Source organism: Carcharodon carcharias, chromosome 19 (genome assembly GCF_017639515.1).
Source record: "Carcharodon carcharias isolate sCarCar2 chromosome 19, sCarCar2.pri, whole genome shotgun sequence".
Taxonomy (NCBI): Eukaryota; Metazoa; Chordata; class Chondrichthyes; order Lamniformes; family Lamnidae; genus Carcharodon; species Carcharodon carcharias.
In genome coordinates, this window is record NC_054485.1 from 75137074 (window position 1) to 75155673 (window position 18600).

An 18600-nucleotide genomic window follows, 5' to 3' on the forward strand; every position below is an offset into this window, starting at 1 on the left:
AGAATGACACTAGACGCAGATTGAGGAAGAGAGCCTGGCTTTTGTCTTTGCCTGTGAGCATTTCAGAGAGAGAAAATGATGGTAGAGCTTGACCACAAGCCACTCACAGCATCTTTCTCAAACCACTTCTATTTGCTCTAAAGTAATTACAAAAGATGTTACTTCACTTCAAGAGATATCACTTGGAAGTGAAGTACGAGCAAGGGAAGCAGATGTACATCACCGACATGCTCTCGAGAGCTGCACTCTCTTTGAAGGAAGTGGATGATGCTGGTACAGAGAATGAAATCTTCCAGATTCAACAAGAAGCAACAGCACGACATGCTCTGGAAGTCATCAACCCAGCAGAGACATTGAATCTGACAGACAAGCGTCTTGCTCAGATCAAGAAAGCTACACAATGAGATACAATTCTTCAAATGTTACAGGAAGTTGTGATGAAAGGATGGCCTGAAACCATCAGAGACACACCTGTTGCTGTAGGAGAAAATTGGGCAGACAGAGATGAAGTGATCTTCCAAGATGACATCTTGTACAAATGGACTAGGGTCACTATCCCTAAAGAGATGAGAAAAGAGATGCTGAAGCGCATCCACACAGACCATCAAGGAATCGAGTCTAGTCTGAGGAAGGGAAGAGAAGTGCTCTACTGGCCAAACATGAGCAATGAGATTAAGGATCACATCAGCCAGTGCGATGTTTGTAATGAACATCAAGCTAAGCAAGGTAAAGAGCTGCTCATGACTCATGACATCCCAGATAGACCATGGATGAAGCTTGGAGTAGACCTCTTCACTCTCACTGGAACTGATTATCTTGTCACAGTCGACTACTATTCAGACTACTGGGAGTTAGACCAGCTGACGTCCATGACTACCAGTGAGATTGTAGAATGCCTGAAAGCACACTTCAGCCATCATGGCATTCCTGACATTGTGATGAGCGACAATGGCCCTCAATTCACGAGTGAAGTTTTCAGACACTTGATGAATAATTGGGAAATTCAGCACTACATCATCTCCACAATATCCCCAGTCAGATGGAAAGGCTGAGGCAGCGGTGAAAACTGCCAAAGGGATCATCAAATAATCAATTAGACCCATCACAGATGTATACAAGGCAATCTTAGAGTGGAGAAACATACCTACTGAAGGCATGGAAAGTTGTCCAGTCCAGTGACTAATGTCATGCCGCACCCAGACTACGCTTCCAACAGCTAAAAAACTATAGAGGTCAGAAATAGCAACAGGGAGTGAGTGACAAGATCAAAGTGAAACAACAGAAAGACAAATTTAACTTTAATAAAGCTGCCACATCGTTGCCAGAGCTGAGAGTTGGAGAGCTGGTCAGAGTGAAAACATTCAACACACTCAACAAAAATCAGCTCACTTGGCAACTTGGGACCTGTGTAGAGAAGTTGTCACCTCGATCATACACAGTGAAAGTAAAGGACCAGATCTATCGTCACAACCGCAGACATCTACGTGCAACCGGAGAAGCTGCTCCTTCACAGCAGACAGCTGATGAGGCAGATCTGATTTCACCAACTGAGCAAGGAACTGAAGGACCGTCAATCCCAGAGATCAACTGTTCCCCAACAAATGCAATGGATCAGCGGCAACAATTACCACAGCAACAACATTCCCCAGAGAGACGTCACCTCAAGAACCAGCAGACACTGGATGAACAGCCAACAACAACTCTCACACATACCATAAGAAGACTTGAACACTTTAAAGGTTGTGCGTGCAATGTGTGTGTAGGGAACGACGAAATCGGAACAGACCAGAAAGAACAAAGTGTTGAAGTGTGACAATTTTCTTTTGGTGGACTGTCAATGTAGAGTACCTTGTAAACAATAGTACATGTTTTTTTATGAACTAAGGGATGTTTGGATAAATGCCTTTGTACACTGTAGCTTCCCATATCCATATTAATGTGACCACTGATGTCATCATATGTAAATAAAGGTTTCAGGGCAGTAGCCATTTTACAGACCACATGGAACATTGTTTAAAATTCAAATTGTTGCAAGTGTTTCTGGAGTAACACGAGTTTCCTGAAGCGAACATACAAAATAGGAGCAGAAGTAGGCCATTCAGTCCCTTGAGCCTGCTCTGTTTCAGTAAGATCTGTTTGTGTTTTGAGTTCCACATTCTTATTTGCCCCCAATAACCTTTGATTCCCTTGCTTAAGAAGAATCTATCTACCTTTGCTTAAAAATATTCAGTGACCCCGCCTCCACCACCTTCTGAGGCAGTGAGTTCCAAAGTTACATAACCCTCTGAGAGAAAAGATTTCTCCTCAGCCCTATCCGATAAGAGCGGTCCCTAATTGTAAAGCATTGCCCCCTAGTTCTGGACTCATCCACAAGAGGAAACATCCTTTCAACATCTATCTTGTCAAGGCTGTTCAGGATCTTGTATACTTCAATCAAATCACCCCTCACTCTTCTAAACTCCAGTGGAAACTTGCCCAGTCTGTCCAACCTTTCCTCATTAGACAACCTGCTCATTCCAGGTATCAATCTAGTAAACCTCCCTTGAACCGCCTCCAATGCATTTACATCCTTCCTTAAATAAGGAGACCAAAACTGCACACAGTATTCGAAGTTTGGTCTCACCAATGCCATGTATAACTGAAGCATAGCATCCTTACTTTTATGTTCAATTCCTCTCGTAATAAAGGATAACATTCCATTAGCCTTCTTAGTAACTTGCTGTACCTGCATACTAACATTTTGTGACTCATGTATTGGAACACCTAGATCCCTCCGCACCTTGGAATTCTGCAATCGTTCTCCGTTTAAGTAATGCTCTCCTTTTTATTCTTCCTGCCTTCACTCCCCTCATTGATGTAAATTGTAAAAAGTTGAGGCCCCAGCACAGATCCCTGTAGGACCCCACTCGTCACATCCTGCCAATCAGACAAAGGCCTATTTGTACAAAGTCTCTGTTTTCTGCCAACCAGCCAATCTTCTATCCAATCTAATATGTTATCCCCTTTGATGTGGCATTTTATCAAACGATTTCTGGAAATCCAAGTATAGTATGTCTACAGGCTCCGCTGTATCAGTGTGAACATGTTGGTGTTCCCTGAGCTCGGTTGCACAAATCACACCTGACTGGTTTCTCCCCTGTGAATCCTCGTGTGTACCAGGAGGCTTGAAGACATCACAAAAGTTATGGTCCATCAGTAACCCTTCAAGTCTGGAACTTACATTAAACTTCTGAAATCTTCAACTCTGCTGTGACACCAGAGAGCTCACAAAGAATAGAAACTCTTCAGGTGCAATGTTTGTGACAAAACTTTAACCCAATCCTCCGATCTGAAACCCAGAGGATCCACACTGGGGAGAAACCATTCAGGTGTGACAAGACTTTCATAGTCAGCGTATCTCCTGGTCCATCAACACACTCAGACAGGGGAGAAACCCGATCGGTGTGAGTTCTGTAATGAAGCCTTCACACAGTTGTCGGACATCCTGGAACATCAGTGAACCCACATGGAAGACAAACCGTTCCAGTGTGACGTGTGCCAGGATTGTTTCACCTCCTCCTCTCACCATACACCAATGTCTCCATATGGTCTTGGAGCTGGGTCACCTGCTTCGTTGCACTGAGAGTTGTCTGTATTGTTTACTCTTCAGTGCTCGCACAGGGGAGCTATCGTTCCAAAGCACTGTCTGTCTCAGCAGTGTCTGATTTGATCCTCTCCCACCATCAGTCCATAAATTTCAAAAAGGCCAATTTAACCTTTGACCAGATCACCAAACATCACCAAAGGAAGACATCAATATGTATAGAAGCTCCTGTATAAACTCAGTATCCTTTCAGTGCAGCATCAGGTACAAGTCACTCAATGACTCTCACTCTGACCAAGAAGGCAATCAGATACTCAATAGTTAGAAAGGCTTCAGCTTCTGATCTACCAGCATAAGCACCCAGGGGAGGAGCCATTCCTGGGGTAGTAATGGAGGGACTTCAATTAGCCTTAGCATCTCTGGTCTATGGAGGGGGAGAATCAGCCAGGAATCCTGTTCCTCATCAGTGACCTCAGCTGGGAAGTCAGGGGGAGGGCAGGATGTGTCTTGGCTGTGACAGTCTCCATTGTCTCACAACATTCACTGTCTGGGTCTACAAATGCTGAATGGCCACTCGAACAGAGCACTAGAGGCCAATCAATGTCCACAGTCTGTACTCCAGGTCAGTGCCTTGAGGATTGGAGGGAATGTGAGAGGACAGCAGTATGTATTTATAGAGCACTTTAATATAGTCAAACATCCCAAAGTGTTTCATAGAGACGTCATCAGAGAAAAGCTAACACCGAGACAAAGAAGGAGATATTAGGAGGGGATGACCAAAAACATGGTCAAAGGTGTGAGATTTAAGGAGGGTCCTAAAAGAGGAAAGAGAGATAAAGATGCAGAGAGGTTTAAGGAGGGAATTCTAAAGATCTCTTTACATCCAAGGTGCACTGTTTCAAGCACTTTTTATCACATGCTACATGGAAGAGAAACCCTTCAAGTGTGAGATTTGTGTTAAAGGTTTCGTGGTGTCTTTGAGTCTCCTGAGACATCAGAGGAATCACACAGGGGAGGAACCTTTCAGGAGTGAGGAATGTGACTGAGTCTTCACACCTAGTACCACTTCCCAGCATTCTCCTCATAGCACATTCTTCCTTTCCAGATAATACAATTCCCTCTTGTTGAATTCCTCGATTGAACCTGCCTCCACCACATGCTCATGCACTGCATTCCAGATCCTAACTACTCGCGGTGGAATGTTTTTCCCCATGTCTCTGTTGCTCCTTTTGCCAATTACCTTAAATCTGCGCCCTCCAGTTTTCGATCCTTTCTTCAAAGGGAACAGTTTCTCCCTATCTATTCTGTCCAGATCCTTCATGATTTTGAATATTTCTATCAAATCTCCTCTCAACCTTCTCATCTCCAAGAAGTCCCAACTTCTCCAATCTTTTGACATAACTGAAATTCCTCATCCCTCGAACCATTCTCATGAATCTTTTCTGCACCCTATCTTAATGCCTTCACATCCTTCTTAAAGTGCGGTGGCCAGAACTGGACGCAATAATCCAATTAAGTCTGAACCAGTGTTTTATACAGGTTTAACATAACTTCCTTGCTTTTGTACTCTATATCCCTATTGATAAAGCTCAGTTTGTTCTCTCAACCTGTCTTGCCACCTTCAATGATTTTGCACATATACACCCAGGTCCCTCTGCTCCTGCACCCCTTTAGGATTGTACTCCTTAGTTTATATAATCTCTCTGCATTCTTTCGACTGAAATAAATCACTTGACACTTCTCTACAATAAATTTCATCTCCCACTTGTCCACCAATTCCACCAACCTGTCCATGTTCTTTTGAAGTTCTTCACCATCGTCCTCACAGTGCACAATACTTCCAAGATTTGTATTGTTTGCAAATTTTGATATTGTGCCTTGTACAGCAAGGTCCTGGTCATTCATATATATCAGGAAGAGCTAGGGTCCTAACACTGGCCCTTTGGGAACTCAACTATAAACCTTCCTCCATTCCAAAGAACATCTATTAACCATCACTCTGTTTCCTGTCATCCAGCCAGTTTTATATCCATGTTGCTATTGTCCCTTTTATTCTATGAGCTCTAAATTTGCTTACAGGTCTGCTGTGTGGCACTGCATCAAATGCCTTTTGGAAGTCATTGTACACTACATCAACAGCATTGCCCTCATCAACCCTCTTTGTTACTTCATCAAAAAACTCAAGTAGTTTGTTAAATACTAATTGCCCTTAACAAATCCATGCCGGATTTCCTTAATTTGCACAAGTGACTATTAATTTTGTCTGAATTATCCAGTCTAGAAACTTCCCCACCACGACTGGCCTGTAGTTGCTGGGCTTATTTTTGCACCCTTTTCTTAACAAGGGTGTAACATTCGCACTCCTCTAGTCCTCTGGCACCAGTTCTGAGTCTAAGGAAGATTGGAGAGTTATGGCCAGTGCCTCTGCAAATTCCAATCTCACTTCCCTCATTATCCTTTGATGCATCTCATATGATCCTTGTCCCTATCATCTTTAAGTACACACAGCCTATCCAATCATTCCTTATCAATTTTAAACACTGCAAGTGTCTGAACCTTCTCTTTCACCATGACCTGCACAGAATCTTCTTTCTTGGTAAAGATAGATGCAAAGTATTTATTTGAGACCTCACCCATACCCCCTGCCTCCATGTGGAAATCCCCTTTTTTGGTCCCTAATTGGTCCCACTTCTCCTTTTACCACACTTTTGCTATTCATATACCTATAGAAGACCTTTGGATTTCCTTTTATGTTAGCTTCCAGGTTCTTCTCATACTCTCTCTTTGCTTCTCATTTGCTTTTCTAATTCCCCTCTGAACCTTTGATAGTCAGCCTGGTTCTCAGTTGTATTATCCACCTGGCATCTGTCATAAGCACACTTTTTCTTCTTCATTTTAATTTCTATCTCTTTTGTCATCCAGGGAGTGCTGGATTTCTTTGCCCTATCTTTCCCTTTTGTGGGAATATCCCTTGACTCTGCCTGATCTATCTCCTCTTTAAAGACAGCCCATTGTTCAGTTACCGTTTTTCCTGCCAACCTTTGATTCCAATTTATTTTGGTCAGATCCATTCTTATCCCATTGAAATTGGCTTTGCCCCAGTTAATTATTCTTACTCTGGATTGTTCCTTGTCCTTTTCCATAGTCAACCTAAACCTTAAGTTATGACGTGGCAGATGATGTGTGCCAGGCAGATCAAATCCACAAGGGAAACTTGATCATGCGGTCACAATAGTTTTGCAGTTTGCATTTATTTTGAGTTGCGTGCCCTGAATTCAGTAGTAACAAGTCCACCCAGACTTCAGATCCCAATGTCCCAGGAATCGAAAACCCTCCATCCTGCTCCATCTCTCCAGCTGCACGTTCATCTACTTTATCTTCCTATTTCCATACTCACTTGCGCCTGGTACTGGGATTAATCCAGAGATTACAATTTTTGGGGTTCTGCATACAGATTTCCTACCTAGCTCCCTAAATTCTGACTGCAGAACAACATCCCTCTTTTTACCTATGTCATTGGTACTGATGTGGACCATGAGCCCTGGCTGTTCAGCCTCTCCCTCAGAGTGCTGTGCAGCTGTTCAGGGACATCCTCAACCCTGGCATCAGGGAGACAACATACCATCCTGGATTCATGTCTGCAGCTGCAGAAATGTCTGTCTGTTCCACTAACTATCAAATCTCCTACAGCTATTGCTCTTCCAGTCTTTGTTCCACCTCTACAGCTGAGCCACCTGTAGTACCATGGACTTGGCTCTGGCTGAACTTCCCAGATCAATCATCACTTTCATCAGTATTCAGAACTGAATACTGGTTGGAGAGTGAGATACACTGAGGGACTCCTGCACTACCTGCCTTCCTGACATCACTGCTGAAAATCCTAGCTTTAATTTTAATGCTATTCCCCCTGTGCATTAAAATAAGCCAGTTCTCAGGAATATGGAGTAGAACTGAACCGTGCTTTAGTTTGTGACTTTCAAATGCTTTGTTATTGTGCATGATTCAAAGTTTGGTGTCAGCTGTTTTTGTTTGCCTTTTTATCAATCTTCTGTATAGATTTATAACTCACAATAAATTCACTTTTTTTTAACTTAACACATTTGTCAGCATGGTGTGTTCCTATTCACTGAAACACTCAAGCGCCTACAGTAATAGTTCTGTACACAATATATTAGTCAATGTCACTGTGGGCTGGTATACTTTCTCCATCAATAGGTTTATAATTTCCAGTTCACAGGAAGCATAACATTTGCCTAAGAGACAAAGACTTGCATTTATATATCAACTTTCACAAACTCAGACTCTGAAAGCACTTTACAGTCAACAAAATGCTCATTGAGGGTGGTCACTGTTGTAATTTAGCAAAAGTGTCAGCAAATTTGCACACAGCAAACTCACACAAACAGCAATGTGATGATGACCAGATAATCTGTTTTTGTGACATTGATTGTGCGATTTATATGGACCATGAAATTGGGAACAATTTGCCTGCTCTTCTATGACAAGGTGTTAGGGGATCTTTTACATCCACCTAGCAGGGCAGACAGGGCCTTGGTTTAACTCATCTAAAAGATGGTACCTCTGACAGTGCAGAATGCCCTCAGATGGTACCTCTGACAGTGCAGAATGCTAACAAAGCCACAGCTGACTATAATTTATAATATTTCTGTTGTGATAGATTCAGCTTCTAAGGGTTTAAATCCCAACGCTGTGTACATAATGTGTTTACCCCCTGTAAACTGGCAGCCTGCAAGTTTGATTTGATTTGATGTGGTCACTAGTTGGACCTGCAGGTGTCAGAATTGTCTTTGTGTCTGGGTTCCTGAAGCTGTTTTATTTCGCAAATGCAAATTCCCAAAGTCAAGTGATACAGTGAAGAGGTGGTGTTGTTTTTGACAACCGTCTCACTTTGGCAGCTCACAAGAGAGAAGCTGGTGGGATGTTGGAGAACTGTTTCAGGTACTGGCTCCACCTGGAGATGGATCACAGTTTTCCCCAGAGAGAGAGAATGGTCACAATCATCCTAATGTACTGCAGACTGAACAATATCACTCTCAAACAAGGTCTAGACTGGGAAAGTCCAGGAGAGGAACTGGGAGAGGTGAATGGACCGGGACATCCCAGGAGAGGTGAATGGACCGGGACATCCCGGGAGAAGTGAATGGAGCAGGACATCCCGGGAAAGGTGAATGGACGGGGACGTCCCGGGAGAGGTGAATGGAGTGGGACATCTCAGGAGAGGTGAATGGAGCAGGACATCCCAGGAGAGGTGAATGGAGTGGGACATCCCAGGAGAGGAACCAGATGCAGTGAATGTTTAACCTCCAAAATTGGAGCTAAGGCAAGCTGAACCTCCACAGGGGGTGACCCCTGGACAGGGCAGGGCTGTTGGATATCAAAATATGGGCCATATACCCACAAAATGAGCTGTACCTCACACCCAAAATCAATGCCCAAGCACTGGATCCTTATCCTCTCTCCATCTCTCCTGTGCTTCTCCCTGATTTGTGTGTGCTGATCCCACCACTGCACATCATCGCTGCCTTGGATGCTGTGGGTCTTCCTCTTCTGATCTGTCAAATACATCCGAGGCTACACATCCCACACTGATGTTGTCAGCTTGAAAGCCTCCAAGGATGAAGAATGCTATTCCCACACTAGAAATCTCTGTCAAACATTTACCGGGGGAACTGAGACAGCAGCTGCAATAACTGAGGTTTTATTCAGATGGGACAATGACAAGTTTAAATCCCCACCTGATCTGCTACTCAAAGTTGCCTCTCTTTCACCGGTCAGTTCCCCAACTTTCAGGAAACTCATGTTACTCCAGAAATATTTGGATTGGCTGTGAGAGATGTCAATAGGAGAGCCCACCCACTCTGCCCATTCCCTCCTTCTCCCAAATGGTCATAAGTGTGTGGAATTCTCCTCCCCAGAAAGCAGTGGAGACTCGGTCATTGAACTTATTCAAGGCACAGCTGGACAGATTTTTGACAGACAAGGGAGTCGAGGGTTATGTGGGGCAGACGGCAAAGTGGTGTTGAGACCACAACCAGATCAGCCATGATCCTATTGAATGGTGAAACAGGCTCGAAGTGTTGAATGGCCTACTCCTGGCTCCTAAGCCCTACATTCTCCCCTTCCTCTTCCACAGCTGCTGTACTTCCTGCAGGGACTGAAAACCAAGTGAGAAGATGGTGAGTGAAGGTGCAGAGTTCATACAGATTGTTATAGTTCATACATTTTTTTCTCTTTTTTGGTCAGCGCAAACATGATGGTCTAAATGACTTCTTTTTGCAGTGTAGCTTTTCTATGGTTCTACTGTATCCCAAAATGTCCACACTAATGTTCAGGATTGAATATCCAGTGAGTAAAGGAGCAGAGGTTATGCAGATTGTATCCCCTAATATCCACACTAATGTTCAGGGCTGAATATCCAGTGAGTGAAGGATCAGTTTTATAGACATGGTATCCTGTAATATCCACTCATTCAGGAATGAATATTGTAGAGATGTACTACCAAGAGGCTTCTTTAGTTGAGCAACAAACTTTATTTATACAGCTACTGGATTAGCTGCAGGCCTCTAACAAGGCTACAATACATCCTAGACTAGACTAGGAAAACTCCACCCCTTATAAATTTCCCCATACTTAGTGTTGATTGGCTGTTCTGGCTCGTGACCCTTACTCAGTAAGGCTGGCCTTAAAGCGACAATCACCACATCCCTCCCCCTTTAACTCCTTGTTTTACATTCCTTATTTGCACAATTACTTTATACAGGTGAATAGAAAACAATATCAAAAATCTTAGAAATAATCACACTGACACTTTGTCATGAATTTAGATTATACACTTATACATATAGGTCCAGTAATTACAAATCAAGTGAGGGGGTTTTCAGTTCCAGGTAGAGTGGCGTAATTCTATAGCCTGAGGCTCTCCTACAGGATGGACACTAGCAGGAACTGTGATAATGGGTACCTCTTTTGGCACAGGTAGTTCATCACTATTTGACTCAATGGAGACATCAGTTATGTCTATAACAGGTTGATCAGGTACTTTGATGCTTATGGGTTCGATGACATGCCTTGGTGGCAACTCTGACTGTGGAAGTGTTTCCCTGATCCCAGTTGATCCACGTGTTTATGAATGATCCGGCCTTCCACGTCTATTTGGTATGAAAGGGGTCCAGTCTCACACACAATAATTCCTGGGACCCAACATGGACTGCTACTGAAGTTTCTAAAGTAATTCCTCTACTATAAATTTCCAGGTTCTACGATGCAAATTACCTTGGCTCTTTACCCTCCCTGGTAAATTTGGAAATACAAGGCTCAGTCTCTTTCTGAGGCAATTTGTAAGCAGTTCTGCTGGTGGAACTCCCATTATTGCATTCGGAGTTTTGTGGTAGCTAAGGAAGTGTGAGATTTTGGTTTCCAAGGTTCCTCCCGACAATTTTTTTCAGTCCTGACTTGAAAGTTTGGGCAGTTCTCTTGGCCAGTCTGTTTGATGCTGGTGGTGAGGTACAGTTTGGATGTGTTAAATGCCATATAGACTGGTGAAATTCTGAAATTCAGCACTTGTAAATAAGGCTCCATTGTTTGATACAATGACTTTGGGCAATCCGTAAGTTGAAAGGCATTGGCTTAACCTTTTGATGGTAGCATGTGATGTAGGTGATTTCACTTCAAAAATCCCCATCCATTTTGAGTGTGCGTAGATTGTGAGCAAAAACATAGTGCCCAGGAATGGACCCACTTGGTCTATACGGATCCACACCCATGGTCGGCCTGGCCATTCCCAAGGATGTAGTGGAGCTGCGGCTGGCAACTTTTGTTGTAGTTGGCACTGTTGACGATGCTTGACTAACTTCTCAATATCTGCATCTATACCAGGCCACCACAACTAACTCCTGGCGAGCATTTTCACCTTAGAAATGCCAGGATGAATGCTGTGTAATTCAATTAAGAGCTGTTCTCTGCCTGGCACAGGAACAACTACTCTTGCCCCCCAGAGTATGATGCCATCCTGACAACTGAATTCATATTTGTGGGCAAAAAATGTTTTCATTTCCTCGGAGATGGGCTCATTTAACCATCCTGTAAGTATCTGGGCTCTCACTTTGGACAGAAGCAGATCTCGATTGGTCCAGTTCCTGATCTGCTTTGTGCAGCCAGGTGACTAAAAAATTCAACACAAGGCTGATTTCTTGGGGTACAGGAGTACACGAGATGTTTTCTTGCAAGGATATGTGGCTAAGAGCATTCGCGTTCGCTATATGTATCCCAGGTCAGTGCTTGAAAGTGTATTCGCAGGTGGACAGAATTAATGCCCATCGCTGAATTCTTGCTGAGACTATCAGTGGGATTGTCTTCTTTGAAAACGCCTAAAAGCGGTTTATGATCGGAGACGATAGTAAAGTGCCTGCCATGTAAGTAATGGTGGAATTTTTTAACTCCAAAGGCTATCGACAGTCTTTCCTTCTCAATCTGAATAACCTTTCTCAGCCACTGAGAGGGTTCTTGGTATGTAACCTATTGGCCTCTCAGAGCCACTGACCATTTCATGGGGCAATACTGCACCAACGCCAAATGGAGAGGTGTCGCAGGTCAATATCAACTCTTTAGATGGGTCAAAGTGTACTAACAAGGCTAAGGAGTGCAGCAGTTGTTTTACTCTGTTGAAGGCTTCCTCCTGTGGAGCCTTCCAGGACCAATGATGGTATTTCTTCAGCAGTATATGCAAGGAGGCCAGTACAGTCAATAATCTGGGTAAAAATCACCCGTTGTAGTTTACCATCCGTAAAAATGATCTGAGTTTGGTAATATTTGTGGAGGAAGGCACCTCTTTATTGTCTTAAACTTTTCTTCCACAGGGTGTAATTCTTAGGTGTCTACACAGTGCCCCAGATAGGTAACCTCGGTGGCTTGGGAAGTGCGTTTCTCCTTTTTCAGGTGAACTCCCGCTTCCAGAAATCTTTTTAGTATCTCCTGTAAATTTGCTAAATGCTCAGTGCTGTCGATCCAGTCATGAGGACATAGTCAAGGTATACTACAACTTGCGGTAATCCCTGTAGCAAACTCTCCATTGTCCTTTGAAATATTGCTCATGCTGATGATACACCAAAAGGCATGTATACTGGAATAGGCCTTTGTGTGTGTTTATTGTGACATACCCCTGGGCTGTTATATCTAACTCGAGTTGCTGATACGCATGGCTCATATCCAATTTAGTGTGGAATGACCTCCTGCCAGCTTTGCGTACAAATCTTCAGTTCTCGGAATTGGATATTTATCTAACTTGGCGGCTCGATTAACTGTTAGCTTATGATCGCCGCAAACGTGGACAGTCTTATCGGTTTCAGTATGGGGTGGATAGGTGCTGCTCATTCCAAAAATTGAGCCGGCTGTATGATGCCTAGTTCCTCCAGCTTTTTTAACTCAGCATCCACTTTTTCTCTTAAGGCATATGGTCCTGGTCTTGCCTTAAAACATCAGGGAGTTGCCTTTGGATTAACTTAAATCCTGGCTTGCAAGCCTTTGATTTTTTCTAATTCGTTGCAAAAGATGCTGTCATTTTTTAAAAAACAATTCTAGCAGCCATTCTGCCTGCACTTGAAAAATCTCTGACCAATTTAAATTGATTTCTTTTAGCCAAACATGGCCCGGAACTATTAGTACTGGGAGCTGGGCTAACTCTGCCCATAGCTCACAGGTACCATGGTGGTGCCTTTAACTTTTATTGCTTCTCCTGTGTAAGTCTTCAACTGGGCAGAAGTTTTCTCCAGGCTCAAGGGTTGAGTACTTTCTCTCAGTTACTGAAACGTGCGCTCACCCATCATAGTGGCTGATGCCCCTGTATCCACCTCCATAACTAGAGGCTTGCTGTTTACTTGGAGTGTGACAGTAATAGGGTTTTCCTTAACTGCTTTAAAATTAAAAAGGTACGATAGCTAAATTTGCAGATGACACCAAAGCAGTTGGGAAAGTAAGTTGCAATGAAGAAATAAGAAATTTACAAATGGATATGGACAAGTTAGGTGAATGGGCCAAAATTTGGCAGATGGAGTTTAATGTGGATAAGTGTGAGGTTATCCATTTTGGTCAGAAGAATAAAAAGGTGACTTATTATTTAAATGGAGAGAAACTTCAGAATGCTTCAGTGCAGAGGGATCTGGGTGTCCTCGTGCATGATTTGCTGAAAGCTAGTATGCAGGTACAGCAGGTAATAAGGAAGGCAGATGGAATTTTGGCATTTATTGCTAAAAGAATAGAGTATAAAAATAGGGAAGTGTTGTTGCAACTGTTCAAGGCATTGGTGAGACCGCACCTGGAGTACTGTGCACAGTTTTGGTCCCTTTACTTGAGGAAGGATGTAGTTGCATTGGAGGCAGTTCAGAGGAGGTTCACTAGATTGATTCCAGAGATGCAGGGCTTGTCTTATGAGGAGAGATTGAGCCATTTAGGCCTATACTTATTAGAGTTTAGAAGGATGAGAGGAGATCTAATTGAGGTATATAAGATGCGAAAGGGGATAGACAAAGTAGACGTGGAGCGGATGTTTCCTCTTGTGGGGCATTCTAGAACAAGGGGTTATAGTTTTAGGCTAAGGGGTAGTAGATTTATATCAGAGATGAGGAGGAATTACTTTCCTCAAAGGGTCGTGAATCGGTGGAATTCACTACCTCAGAGTGCAGTGGATGCTGGGACGCTGAATAAATGTGAGGAGGAGATAGACAGATTTTTAATTAGTAACAGGTTGAAAGGCTATGGGAAGAGGGCGGGAAATTGGAGTTGAGGCCAAAATGAAATCAGCCATGATTTTAATGAATGGCGGGGCAGGCTCGAGGGACTGAATAGCCTCCTCCTGCTTCTGTTCTTCTGTTCTTAAAAAGAGAGTGCATGTCCGAATCAGTTACTTCAGGCTCTTTCACGTAATGTACTTCTAACATTTTTGCTGGCTGGTTACTTGGCAGTCTGGATTTAGCTCTGCACTGCTTTATCAAATGTCCTCTTTTACAATAGTAATAGCACTCGGCCTCCTTAAATCTACATGTTTTAGGAGAGTGGTTACCCTCACATTGGTGACATTTCAACTTCTGGATCGCTGTCTGATTTCCTCCTTTCTTTTGATTTCTGGTGATAGGGAATGATTCCCACTTTGTGGCTGCTTCTGCGGTTTTGGCACCATGCCTGGCTGCAGGTTCCTGCCTTAACTGGTAAACAGCACCATTTTGCAAGCTCTGTAATTCCTGAAAATCTTTTTCTGCGCTTTCACCAGCCAGTGTTATCGCCATGGCTCGTTTAAAATTTATATCGACTTCTGCCAGCAATCAATGTTGAATGGTGTTGTTGCATACACCACAAACTAACCAATCCCATGCTGTAGCACGTTGTTCAAGGTCGCTCCAAAATCACAATGCTCTGACAATTGCTTCAACTTAGCAATATAGGTCACAATCCATTTGCCCGGGGCCCTCACCCTTGTATTAAATTTGAATCTTGACTGATGGTTTGGGCTGAAAATGGCCGTTCACGAAATCCACGAGCTGATTGAACAATTTGGAGCTGCGTGCACTTGGGTCTGTCGGTTTGACTCCCACGGACAATCAAGAGAATTGCTTCAAGCTTTGCCACCTCCCCTATTTCGTTGGTTTGGAAATAAAACCTGAGGCTCTCGATGTATTGAGTCTGCTCCTCCATGGAGGAGTCTAATGGGTCGATCCTTCCAAAGAGCTGGCAAGTATATTTTCTTTCCTTCTTTAAAACGAGTTAGTCACAGTTGTATAGCGAGAGGCAGCACCAAGATGATTTATCCCCGTTGCCAGATGTAGAGGTGTACTACCAAGAGGCTTCTTTAATTGAACAAACTTTATTTACGGAGCTACTGGATTAGCTGCAGGGCTACATTACACACTCTAGACTTGGAAAACTCTGCCCCTTATAAGCTTCCCCGTGCTCAGTGTTGATTGGCTGTTCTGACCAAATGACCCTCACTCAATGAGGCTGGCCTGAAAGCAACAATCACTAGAAATATTCAGTGAGTGATGGATCAAGTTTCCAATGGATTAGATCCCATAATATCCACACTAATGTTCAGGCAGTCTGACTATCCTGTGGGGAATCAGGTGTGGAAATGCCCCTTATGCTGTGTGAGAAGATCCAGCTGAGAGAGCCTCAGCAAGGAACTTTTCTCTTCCTTTCAGGTGTTAAGGGACGTAACTCCAATAACTTATTGGTACCAATGCCCATCTGGGATCCTCCACCCCTTCCCATCCCTCTGACCCCCATCCCTTCTAATCCCAGCTCTTGCCGTATATTAACTATATCCTCTGACCTCCCCCTCCCTGCTGCTGAACATTCTGAACATGCTGAACTCAGCAAAGGACTCAGCTTCATACCCTTATGCCCTCCCCTCAATGAATTTTGAGTTCAGCATGATGCCGATCTCTTCTTCTGTCACCTTTGTCTCTATGCAACCTTATTTGGGCAGGAGTCCTCCCACTCCCCCCTGCCCCCGTTCAACAGATCCTTTCACCTGCCTCCAGTATTCTCCCTCCACCTGGACCTCTCTATTAGGCCTCTTACCTGCTCTTGATCTTTTCATTGAGAACTGTCAGCGTGACATCAACAGTCTCAATTTCTCTGCTCCTCTCACCCACTCTAACCTGACTCCTTCTGAATTTGCTGCACTCTGTTCTCTCAGGTCCAGTCCTGACTTTATCAAACCTGCCGACAAGGGTGGTGCTGTTGTTGTCTGGCATACTGACCTCTACCTCACAGAGGCTGAGCGCCAACTCTCAGATACTTCCTCCATCGACCATGTCCTAGCCATTGTTTCCAGGATTGCCAGTGACCTCATCTCCTCTGGAGATCTTCCCTCCACAGCTTCCAATCTCATAGTCTCCCAACCTTGGACAGCTCGCTTCCACCTCCTACCCAAAAACAGGACTTTCATGGTAGACCCATCGTATCAGCCTGTTCCTGCCCTATGGAACTCATTTCTTCCTATCCTGACTCAGTTCTCTCTCCCCTTGCCCAGTCTCTTCCCACCTACATCTGTGATTCCTCTGATGCCCTATGTCACATCAACAATTTCCAGTTCCCTGGCCCTAACTGCCTCCTCTTCACCATGAATATCCAATCCCTCTATACCTCCATCCCCCACCGGGATGGTCTGATGGCTCTCCGCTTCTTCCTCAAACAGAGGCCTGAACAACAATCCCCATCCACCACTACTCTCCTCCGTCTGGCTGAACTAGTCTCTCACTGAACAATTTCTCCTTAAATTTGTCTCACTTCCTCTAAATAAAAAGTGTGACTATGGGTACCTGCATAGGCCCCAGTTATGCCTGTCTTTTCGTGGGGTATGTGGAACATTCCTTGTTCCAGTCCTACTCAGGCCCTCTCCCACAACTCTTTTTCAGTACATCGATGACTGCTTCGGCTTCATGCTCTCGTCTGGACCTGGAAAAATTTATTGACTTTGCTTCCAATTTCCACCCCTCTATCACCTTCATATGGTCCATCTCTGACACGTCCCTTCCCTTCCCTGACCTTTGTCTCAATTTCTAGTGTTAGACTGTCCACCAATATTCCACCAATATCCCACCGACTCCCACAGCTACCTCGACTACAGCTCCTCACACCTTGCTTCCTGTAAGGACTCCATGCCATTCTCTCAGGTCCTCCACCACCATCGCATCTGTTCAGACGATGCAACCTTTCAAAATGGCGCTTCTGATATGCCTTCCTTTTGCCTTAACCGAGGACTCCCCGACCGCAGTAGTTGTCAGGGCCCTTACCTTCATCCAAACCATCTCCCGCGCCTCTGCCCTCACCCTTTCCCCTCTGTCCCAGAACCATGATAGGGTCCCCCTTGTCCTCACTTTTCACCTCACCAGCCTCCACATTCAAAGGATCATCCTCTGCCATTTCCACCAAGTCCAGCATGATGTCACCAGCAAACACATCTTCCCCTCACCCCTTGTCAGCATTCCATAGGGACCGTTTCCTCCGTGACACCCTGGCCTTCTCCTCCATTACCCTCAATTTCCACCCCTTTCCCATGGAAACTTCCCACGCAAATGCAGGAGGTGCAACACCTGCCCCTTTACTCCTCCCTCTTCACTGTCCAAAGCCCCAAACACTCTGTTTCAGATGAAGGAGCGCTTCACTTACACCTCCTTCAATTTGGTCTAATGTATTCACTGCTCCCAAAGTGGTGTGCCCTACATCGGGGAGACCAAATGCAGACTGGATGATTGCTTTGCGGAACACCTTTGCTCAGTCCACAAGCATGACCCAAACCTTCTGGTCGCTTGCGATTTCAACACACCATCCTGCTCTCATGCCCGTCCTTGGCCTGCTGCAATGGTCCAGTGGATCCCAAATCAAACTGGAGGAACAGCACCTCATCTTCCGATTAGGCACTTTATAATCTTCCGGACTTAACATTGAGTTCAACTTCAGACCATGAACTCTCTTCTCTCTCTTTACCCCTTTTTTAATTCCAATTTTTAATTGAAAAAAAAAATTAATTTTTTCTATTTTTCTGATCTTTTTCCCCAACCCCCACAGGGCCATGTGTTGTGCTTTCACAGAGCGCTGACCCTTGTTCTGCTATTAACACATTCTGTTCTCTTACCTTTATGCCACTATCAGCACCTTCTTTAGTCTTTAACACTCCCATTAACACTCCCTTTGCCTTGTATCCATGACATCTTTGTCAATCTCTCCTGAGCTCCCACCTATCCCTGACCTATTTTGCTCCACCCCCTCCTAACCAGTATAAATCCATCACATTACTATTTCTCTTTCGCTCTGAAGAAGTCACATGAACTTGAAACGTTAATTCTGTTTCTCTCTTCACAGATGCTGCCAGACCTGAAATTTTCCAGCATTTTCTGTTGTTATTTCAGTTTCAAGCACCTGCAGTATTTTGGCTTTAATATTATATTGAAATTCATAGTCCCACTTCAAAGAGTCCATAAACACTTGAAGCTGTCAATCAAACT

The 18600-nt window shown here is 44.1% G+C and overlaps 1 pseudogene; it reads left to right on the forward strand.

The window, feature by feature from the left end:
- Positions 1-18600, forward strand: part of LOC121291240 — a 54008-nt pseudogene that overhangs the window by 10149 nt on the left and 25259 nt on the right.